The sequence below is a fragment of the Dipodomys ordii genome, unplaced genomic scaffold (assembly GCF_000151885.1).
Source record: "Dipodomys ordii isolate 6190 unplaced genomic scaffold, Dord_2.0 Scaffold75, whole genome shotgun sequence".
Classification (NCBI taxonomy): Eukaryota; Metazoa; Chordata; class Mammalia; order Rodentia; family Heteromyidae; genus Dipodomys; species Dipodomys ordii.
This window is the reverse complement of record NW_012267291.1, coordinates 4,663,862-4,675,183: the sequence shown is the minus strand read 5'-3', so window position 1 is coordinate 4,675,183 and position 11,322 is coordinate 4,663,862.

The window sequence follows — 11,322 nt, the reverse complement described above, 5'->3', positions numbered from 1 at the left end:
TTATAATCACCCCTAAGCCAATAGTATAGTATTCCTCCCTACCTCCACATTGTGAGTTTAGTTTAGCCAAATTCACCTGGACATTCTTTCTTCTGTTTATCCATAGATTTATAATTAATGTGTACTCTTCCCCCAATAACTATGTTAGTTTTTAAACCCAAAAGTAGCCAGGAAGCAAGAACTACTATTATTCTTCTAGCAGCAGCAATTCACTCCAGATAATGCCACCAGTGACACGAGCTGCCAGTGTCCATGCCCAGAGACAGTGGAGCTGCTACCTCAACTGAACACAAATGCTCTCCCAGCCAGAGTCAAAAGTCAGCCTTTAATCAACCTGGTCAAGCTTTGATCTCATGACTGCCAGGAGCTGGTGGAGTTGGTGCTTAGTTCTTCAGCTTCTGTAATGGGTGGTGAGTGCACATTGCATATGGAGTACCATATGCATTGGGGGGTGTTTCTACAATAAGGAAGAGAAATAGGGAATGAGGTTAGCAAGGAAGGAAGAAAGGAAGGAAGGAAAGAAGGAAGGAAGGAAGGGATGGAGGGAGGAAGGGAAGGAAGGAAAATCCCTAAATTAATCATAGTTCTCCAGAGAAACAGAGCTAAGAGAAAAAGATGGATGGATGGATGGATGGATAGAAATTGATGGATGGATGGATGTGTAGATGACAGATAGACGATGGATGAGTAATAGATGGATGAATGGTGGATGGGTAGATGGATGGGTGGGTAGATGGATGGATGGACAAATGGTTATAGACTTAACATGAGAGATTGGTTCTTGGGCTTATGGTGGCTTGATGTGCTCTCTGAAAGCTGGCGGTCAGAGGAAATCTGTGGTTTAGTCCCAGCCTAAGCTCAAAGCCAGACTTAAAACTCATAAGAGCCAGTTGGCTAAGTGTCAGTCCAAGGACCTGAGAACCAGGAATGCCAGCACCAAGGACAGAGAATACGGCTGTCCCAGGTCAGGCAGAGGGGACAAACCCACCCTCTTCCCATCTTTTCTGTTTCTTTAAAGAAACACTTTCAGAGTCACATCTAGAAATAGCTTTCTCCCAGCTTAGAGCCCAGTCAGTGCACAGGTGAAACTAGCCACCACAGTTCCTGATACCTGTAGCTGTTGATTATTAATTACTACTACTACTATCTTTATTTTTCTCTGACACTTGCACTTTCTATTCTCTAATTGGGATTAGTGCTTATTGCCAGCTCCTACCCCAAAGTTCTGTCTGGACAAGACAAGCATTGAGCTCTGTCCGTAACCTTATACTGACTCATGCAGGTGCTTGTGGAATAACTTAAAATCTACTAAATGCTGAGTATCTTTTGTATTGGCTTATTTTCCAGCATTTTGTGCTCCCATAATGGAGGATTTGAGACTTCGGAACAAAATTCCAAGACATGGCATAATTATTTAAAATCATGTCTATTTGACAACACATTCTGTGTTTACTTTCAAACAGTGGAAGAGTGCTTATAAATAGAAATAATAGAACAATTCAATATGAAACAAACCTTGCATCTGCTGTTTAGCCACTTGAGGGGAAATAATTTTCTAACAAGTAGCAATGGTCAGGAAAGCTATGAAATTTAGGCCAGTTGTCACAGAAAATAACTTATTAGTTGCTAAGCTACCAGTCCTGAAAGGAACTCAATTAGAGAAGACAAACAAGCTTAACTAGACCTCCTCTATTTGAGAGCAGAAAGTTGAAGCTGTCATGTGGTTCTGGTGGATATGTGGCAGACGGAGTGATTGACAAACTGGTCTTTGCTTGGTGTGAAATTTTGGCTTTGATGTGGTGAATGATTGACAGGCTGGTGTCATCTGAAAATATGGATTGTGTATTCCAGGGGCTATTTTGCAACTCAGTGATTGACACGTTACAGAAATTGTCCCATTGATGGAGAAAATCAAGTAGAGATTTGTTTTGACAAGCATTTCCTTTTCACCTGTTCATTTTTTTTGTATACAGAGGAGAGGGAGGGTCCTCCAAAATGCTAATTGACTTACCCAGTGAATGTCCGAACAATAGGCACAGGGGGGCATGGAAAGAGCCCTGGGCAGTGAGGAATCAGGGGAGATGTGTTCAGGCCCAGCTTCTTCCCCATACTTGAATTGTAGAAAACAAGTGTCTGGCATTGAGGCAGTCATGTTAATAGTACAGAAGTCTAGAAATGTGGGGAGCCATCTTTGCTGCCTAATCTTTGATTATGGTTATCAGACAAAACACAAGCCATCCCAGTAAATTAACTTAGACTAAGCAATAAATAATTTTAGTGTAAGTAGATCACAAATCTCATATAGGATATACTTATATGAAATACACAAAAACAAACACCTGAACCAATAGGTGTCAAGAGACAGACATCCTTTGGGCACATGAGACAAGACAAGCCAGGCTCACTTTGGCTAAGCTCTGCTTAGATCCAGGTCCCAAATGAATCCTTCTTATACTTGTTTGTTTGGATTTGATTTCCTTCCCTCTCACTCACTCTAGCTGTTGGGTTAGATTGGGGTCCATGTAGCTTCATTCTATCTACTATAGATACAATGTATCTTGGCATCATGTATCTTTTGTGGCAAATTCTTTGGACCAGGAATCTTCCAGATTTCTGAATATTTTGTAGAACAATCAAATTTCAGATCCTCAGATGTGAGATGCTTAATTGGTGCCAAATGAGCCACTTCATGAACGTGTGTCTCCTGCCCATGGAAATGTGCGTTTGTCTTCTAGATTACACCCAGTTCCTCTGGCAATTCCAAGCCTTCTTCCTCCTTCTCTAACCCCATCCTTCACCACCATTGTGTGTCTCACACAGTGAGCCCCCTATTTGAAAAATCTAATGCGAAATCATCACTTAAAACTTCCAGTTACCATAAAACAATTATAAAACTTACATGGAAATTAAAAACAACAGGAACGTCACTGCTGCTTTAAAAATGGAGTAGTTTCTTTCTTTGACTTTTTTTTAAGAAGTTGGCCAACTACCCTTCTGACCAATAACATTGTGGGTTACAGGTATGTAGAAGAGATCTTGTCTCAACAAACACTATCAGAATTTGCTTAGAGAAGAAAAGGAAACCTTGTTAACCTGTGTTTTACAAGGGGTACACCCAAATGATTTAGCTATAAAGGATGTTTGTCTTTTCATTTTTATAAGAATATCTCTCACAACACAAAAGACTGGATAGTTCCCCCTACTACACACACACACACACACACACACACACACACACACCAGATTTCCTCCTGTTTGATGAAATATGGTTGCTCTAATCCACATGATTCAGGTCAATGCCAGAAGCTAACATAGTGTTTCTCAATGTCACTTCCAGGAGACAATGTGATCACTAGAAACAGGCATCATATAAACACAATTCCCTGAGGACTGCACCCCAATCTCTATTTCAGGGGAGCATGCAATCCCAGGGTCGCCTAAGCTGCCAGTGTGCTGGTTAACTATGCTATTGTTTGTCCACTCTCAACCCCTCCACTACACACTGCTCTGTGAAACTTGAGGCTGGAGTGCTGCAAACTTCCCTTAGCTAAGTAGAAGCGAAAGGACGTCTACAACAGACTTCCACACAGTGCCATCTGGCTGAGCCTGGCTTTGACGATGCTGGAAGTTCTCACACCTGCACAGGAACGTGATGTGACCACTGCCCTACGCTTGCTCTCACCACATGTCTGCCAGCTGGTAACTGAGGAGCGATAGGCTTCAAGAAGGAAATGCTTTTAGACTCCTTCAAATAAATCCATCAATAGAAAATCTTGAGATCATCTTAGAGTGCGTCTGACATGTCTCCATTGGAGCAGTTTTATTTCAGGAAACTCACTTCTGTTTAGTTCATTTTAGGATTCTAAAGGGAGATGAGAGACACCTGTGTTTGTAACAGCGTTCAGAGTAGAGGCTCCAGAAACAGGTGTTCTGGGTTCAAACCCTGTCTGTGTCATTCTCTACTCCTAAAACGTTGAACAAGCAGGCTAGTCTACACATATCTGTGTCCTCATCAGAGAAGTTGAGCTAATGAAGGAAGTCATGAAGGAAGGCTATGATGGCTGAACCAAGATGGCAAGCTATCATGGCCTGCCCAAGCCTTCCAGTAGAGACTGAAACCAATAGTTAGTCAAGGTCCCTAATATCCTATTTACTCATACATGAGGTCTCTTGAATTTTATCTTGGGACTATGGGAACACATTGCAAGGGATTAAGTCATTTAGGTTAAATCTGGGTACTGAAGGACTGTGTCCCAGAGGAAAGGAAAAAATGATGTGGACACCTTAAGCACAGAGCTCAACAAGCTATGACTTCCACCGTAAGTTCTGCTTTATGGCTGTCTATAAAGCTGCCTGTCACAAAGCTCCCGACAGATGACCTGCAGTAATGAGAGGAGGGGAGAGGCATTGCAGAGTGCTCCACCTGACGGGGGACACAGATCACAGGAAGGACATTGCCATAAAGCAGAGGGCCGTCCATCCTCTCTTCCTCCTGATGTTGCTAGACCTGTCCATCAAACTTGTGGTCTTATCTCTCAGTTTCCATCTCCTTTCCATCCATCCATCCATCCATCCACCCACTAAATTTTTTCAATGGAACTTATTTTAATTGACTCATTCAAACATCAATTTAAAATTTGTTTGTTTATCAAATGCTTATGGAGTACAGAGTAGTGATTTAGATTTATTGGGGTCTTTCTATCTAGTGAGTTCTTGGAGAGCACAGAAAGAGTAAGGACAAGTGTATCACAACGTACTGAATGCTTAATGGTGCCAGGTACCATGATTCATACTGTAATGTGTTATCTCATTTTATCTTCACAGGAGTTATGTAAGGTAAGGTGGTATTTTTCACAGTGCATTTATTGGTTGAGAATAGTATCTTAAAGACTTTAGGTAAATTGCTCAAAGTTATAAAGCCAAGAAATTGTAGGTCCTGGGTTTAAAACCATGGCTTATTCACTACATAGGGCAACCTTAATGATCCAGCTGCGATCTCGCCAGGTGCTGGTGATTCACTCCTACAATCCTAGATACTCAGGAGCCTGAGATCTGAGGATTGTAGTTCAAAGATAGCTCAGGCAGGACAGTCTATGAGGGGGTAATGGCTTTGTGGCTCAAGTGGTAGAGCACTAGCCTTGAACACAAAAAGCTCAGGGACAGTGCCCAGGTCCTGAGTTCAAGCCTCAGTGCCAGGAAAAAAAAAACCAAACAACCCTATAATGATGATGATGATGTTAAATAAAACTCTAGTCTTTTGCTATTTAATAGTTACTAATTGATTAGGAAGGTAGCAGTTATGATTGAACTTGTCATAGAGTATACATAGGATTCTAGTAATAAAATAACTTAAGAAAGCATTTATTTCCATTAAAAACAATAAAGGCAACTAGCTAGTTGCCAAACCCAGCAGGTAAATGCCCAGCATCATTCATTCAATGGGTACTGATTTTTTTTGGCGGGGTCCAGTCATGGGGCCTGAACTCTGGGCTTGGGCACTGTCCCTCAGCTCTTCAGCTCAAGGCTAGCACTCTACCACCTGAGCCATAGCTCCACTTCTGGCTTTTTTCTTTTTGCTTATGTGGTGCTGAGGAATCGAACCCAGGGCCTCATGCATGCAAGGCAAGTGCTCTACCACTGAGCCACCTTCCCAGCCCAGGTATTGATATCTTATCCTCAATTTGACAAAACCAAGGGATAAGTTACAACTCTTTCCACAAAAAATGGCCAAAACCAGCTCCAAATGGCTTAAAGAAAAGTGACATGGATAGACTTGCTGCCTTGAAGAGGAGAGGGTAAAACTGGTTAAAGTGACATGGATAGACTTGCCACCTTGAAGAGGAGAGGGTAAAACTGGTTAAAGTGACATGGATAGACTTGCTGCCTTGAAGAGGAGAGGGTAAACTGGTTTCAGGTTCAGCTCGACCTAGTGTCATCAGACGCCAACCTTCTTCCTCTTTAGTTTTCCTTTTCTTCCTTCCACCCTGTTCATTTCCTCTTGGGGCCTTGCATAGATTCACACTGGCAGCTTGATGAGGGAAGATCTATGTTACCACTAGACGTACTATTCAAGTCTTCACAGTTGTACACAAAACAGAACTCAGAAGTGGCTGGTCTCCTTGAGCTCCCAAAAAGGAAACAAACCTTTCTAGTTGTTCCCCAGAATGCCCACAAAACTCCTTGAATGCTCTCCTTGGTTCCCACCAGGCTTCTGTCCCTCATGGGTCAGCTCGTGGCTGCTAGAGGAATGGGGTGGGACATACTGAATGGCTCCAGTCTGCCCTGAGAGCCAAAACATGGTCAATATTACCAGAGGGGCATGGCTATGCATGGGGGACGATTGCCCCCAAGCAAACCCCAGGTGGCATTACGTGAAGGGAGAAGATGCTTAGTCCTTGGGCAGCATCCATTCGACCATGCTGCATGCATCTCTTCGAAGTTCACAGCACCTCAATTCAGTGCTACATCGAAACAGAAATTTCTCCTGATTTCATTACTGTATGGGAAAGCAGCTTCGAAGTCAAACGTGACATTTCCTTGACATGAGTAAGATCTTCACGAGTGTCAACTTTCAAAATGTCTCCAGCATAACTATTGTGATTGGCCTCTTGTATGGTAGCTTTGTCTCTTGCATAAACGAATAATGGTATCAATATGCAACATTTCAATTAAAATCAGATTAACGACTGCATTTCTTATGGGTGGTGTTTCAAATGCAGTTTGCTCTGTCGTTTATTGGACATAAGTGTTTGGCATGTGTAAACTGCTGGGAATCCCTTTTCTTTGGGGTGGTATTTGGGCCAGGAGGAAAATGGAGCGACTCGTGAGGGACACAGCTCACCTGCATGTGGCAGTTATAAAATCCTGAGTATAAAATTATATTCGTTATCAAGTTGTAAAATTCCTAAACAACGTAGCATTTCCCTTGGAGCTCCGTGGTCTGTGGCAGATGAGCAGTAATTCTGGTGGATTCCAACCAACTGGAGGAGAGGAATAGTGTTTTTACCAAACAAGTGTGTGTATAAATTATCGCTCTCTTCACCCTTCTCTGTAAAAATCTATACTAATAGATCCACAGTGTGAGGCACAGGAAGCGGCGTCGTGTGCTACAAAATTCATCTTGTCAGGAAAAGGCAGAATTAAGCAGCTGGTTTGTTCACACCACAGAGTTGTCCAGCATCTCCTGGCTACAGATGCTGATGGAGTGTCTGCCTCTTGTGGAGAAGAGGGAGTGTGTGTGTGTGTGTGTGTGTGTGTGTGTGTGTGTGTGCGTAAGCGCGTGTGTGTGTGTGTCTCAGAGACCCAGAGACAGACAGACAGAGCAATAGATGACTGGCCATAAGCTTCTCAGCTTATCATCATTCCCTGTTGTCTTGTATCCAGAACATTCCATTCTTTTAACCTTCTCTGATCCACAGGCAGTCCAGTGCATGAATGTTTGTACAATGAGAGCCACCTTAGCCAATCGTGGCATGGCTCCCCCATCCCACATCCTTCAACCTATAGCTAGTAAGAATGGAGAGAATCTGATGTTCTGTTATTTTTCCTCCTAGAATTAAATATATGGTAGTTTTTTTTACTTTTATTGGTGAAAGGGAATTAATATTCTTTTTTAAAAAATAACCAGAAAATATTTTCAACTTTTCTAGTGCCCCTTTGGAATTCTTCCGTTACTTCTTTTTTGTTTTGTTTTGTTTTTAGAGGATGATGGTCTATTATTCATTCTTTTATTTTTTAATAAGACTTTTTTATTGTGAAAATACCGTACAGAGGAGTTACAATTACATGAGCAAGAATTCCATGGACTCCACTCCCAAATTACTCAAGCTGATTCAAAACTTTGGCAAAGTAGCAGGGTCTAAAATTGACCCTCAAAAATCAATGGCTTTTCTGTATGCCAACAATGAGAAAAGCGTGGCTGAAATCAGGAAACCAACTCCATTCATAATAGCCCCACAACAAATAAAATATCTAGGAATTAACTAAAGAAGTGAAGGACCTCTACAATGAAAACTTTAAAAACCTGAAAAAGGAAATCCAACCAGAACTTTAGAAAGTGGAAAAACCTCCCATGCTCCTGGATTGGAAGGATCAACATCGTGAAAATGGCAATACTTCCCAAGGCTATCTACAAATTCAAGGTGATACCTATCAATATTCTAACCTCATTCTTCAAGGAAATAGAAGAGGCAATCCGAAAATTCATATGGAACAATAAAAGACCCCCCAAATAGCAAAAACGATCCTTAACAGAAAGAACAGCTTGGTACTGGCACAAGAAGAGACCTCAGGACCAATGGAATAGAATTGAAAAGCCAGAAATGAACCCACAGACCTATAGCCATCTCATCTTAGATAAAGGAGCTAAAAAAATAGAATGGAAGAAAGACAGTGTAATCAGTAACTGGTGTTGGCAAAATTGGTTAATCACATGTTACTTCTTATGAACCAAGCAACTTCTTGGAAAGTAAATTAACAGATTTAAATTTACACCATAAATCAGACACCTTGCAAATCACAGCCCAGACCATAGTACTTTCACAATTCCATCAGAAGCTGAATAGCAGGTATTTGTTAAGGGTATAGTCTATGTTTGCAAGTGTATTTGGATCTTGAGTTGTGAAAAGTCTCTCTGTGACTAGCCCTTTAGACAAAGTGACTGAAATCAGTGATTCCCCAGTGTTGTGCTCCGGCTCAGAGGCTGCGGTGGCAACAGTTGGGAACTAGTTAGCATGGAAGTCTTCGGGAGAGAACGCTGCGGTCTCTGGGTTCAGCAAGCGGACTCACAACAAAGGCTGAGAGGCACTGATGAACTGTCTGCTCTGGAAGTAATCACCTTCCCAGCTTCCTATTAGGCTCAATAGGTTTTGTGTGTCAGGGATTTAGCCCACTGTCTGCAAGTCCATTGGTATTCAATATATGAGAAGTGCAATTAATGCTTATTAATTATTATTATTATTGAATGTCTTTGTAACATGACCCAGCAGTCTGAGTCAGCCTGTCTACCTGTGAAATAATAGAGAAGATACTTTACCATTAATCATTAGAACAATATCTAATTTAATAAGCTCCTCCTTGTGCTAAGCACTTGGCTAATCATTGCTTCCCAAACATTGTATCTGATGCACATCAGGCGAAGCACTAAGAGAACAGTGTGTTCCTGATCCTCCTTCCCCCAGTAAGGAGACAGCACTAGAGAGCTTCAGTAACTCTCCCACAGAATGGTTGTGAATGGAAGAGGCACAGAGCCAGACCTGGAGACCAGGTTAGCAAGCACATCACCGCACTGTGGCTCCGAAGTGGCACTGGAGGAGCACAGAGGAGCTGCCATTCAGTACCCACAGGGCTGGCTTGGCCATCGCTGGAGGGAGAGCTCCAGCGAGAGAATACTTGGAAGGCCCAGCGTTCTGCCCCAGCAGTGCCAAAAGGAGGGGGGTGGAATATATATATATATATATATACACACACATATATATATGCTTTATGTATAATTTATTCATTTGGGGATATGAATAGGTGTGCCTGTGCATGTACATGTACATATCAGTGAACTCAGAGCTTTACTAAAATATACCTATCAATATCATAATGCCTGTGGCTTAATTACAGACATTTCCAGATCAAGATTTGCCTGAAATTAATTGTATGTATTTATTGAATTAGAGAAGCCAAGAGCAAAGACAATTGCTTGCTATTCGCCTTAGTTTCTGCCCATTCCCTTTGGCCACACAGCTGGGAGATGCTTAGTACTGAGGACAGTACTAAGGGGAGCTCAGTAACTGGAATAGGAGCTGCTTCCCCAGGGCTACAGTCTGGGGACGAAGGTCACCCAAGCCCATAGGGAATGGTGCATTCCAGCATCTGTCAGTCAAGAGAGGAAGAGAAGGAGGAGGAGGAGGAGGAGGGAGGAGGAGAGGGGAGGAGGAGGGGGAGGAAAAGGAAACTCTTGCAGGGGGTAAATCTTCACTTGTTAATTACAAGGAGGAAATGTGGAAATGTGACCCGTAATGACTGTTAAGTGCGTCTTAGAAATTGAGCTTATGATGTAGGTTTTTTTGGCTCAAAATGAATGCTAAATCTAGGCCAATTTTCAATATGACACCCCCTCCAAAAAAAAATTCTGGCACATAAAATACCAACGACATCCTCTAAGGCAGTGGGTAAAAGTGGGTAAAATAGGTAGATCAAAGGAATTTCTGGATGAGCTGTTGACTTTGCAAAATGAAAAACCATGGAAATGATGTTTCAGGGGAACACAGGTGTTTACTCAGTGTCCACTGATCGTTTTATTTTAGAGAGCTGGGAGCAAATCCCCGAGAGCTGCCTTAGCTGACAGAAGCCAGGGACTTGGTCTCCCCCTCGAGTTTCTGCTAGAATTCTTAGGACCTCCAGGCCCTGAAATGCCTGCTCCACTGCAAACCTCTTCGGCACCCCGGCAGTGGCCGCACCCACACCAGCACTGCTGAGCAAACACCAGCTTGGGCTTCTGCCCTTTCTTTTCTTTTATTTATTTTTCCCTTTCCCTCTTCTGAGCTCCTCCCCGGCTGGCTGTTGAAAGGCCTTCTGTTCTGTCCGCGGTAATGACATCTGCTGGCCGACACAGGAAGTCATGAATTTGCAGATTTCCTCTCAACCAAACCTTGTTAATGCTGCCATTTGATCTCAGGGGCTGGGTGCCATCTCTGGAGAGCTGGAGGCTGCGTCCATGTTCTCCCCATACCCTTTTCCCAAGAGAGCCACCATTTTCCACACAGCCACTCTTCCATGTCACGTTCGTAGACCTGAACCCCAGCATGGCGCACAGCCCTGGGGAAGATGTCACAACGGAGTCCCACTGAGGTTTCAGAAGCGCGAGCGGGGCAGGGAGCGCTCGGTTCTGCCTGGGCGCACAGGGCGTGGATTCAGACCCCTCCACGCCTCTGCTTCAGTGCTGGCATTAAGGGCAAAACCTTTGAGGGGGGGGGTTTCCAAGAGGGCTGGCTCAGCTCCCAGTTAGTTCAGTTCGGAGTGCATGCGCTGGTGCTCACCTCGCATTTTTGAAGTGTCCTGAACCTGAGGCTCTGATTGAACACCTGCCCTCGGACAGGATGTGTCCTTGCTTGTGCTCATCAGAGTGGGGTCCTGGGATCAGTCATAGAATCCCCTGATTAGAGTTTGTTAGAAATGCAGCCACTCAGGCCAGGTGTGGTCTGGCATGCCTGTAATCACAGCTACTTGGGAGTCAGAGGTAGAAGGATTCTAGTCCGAGGACAGCCTGGGCAAAATGCAAAACCTTATCTGAAAAATGTACTAAAGCACAAAGAGCTGGGGGTATGGCCTAGC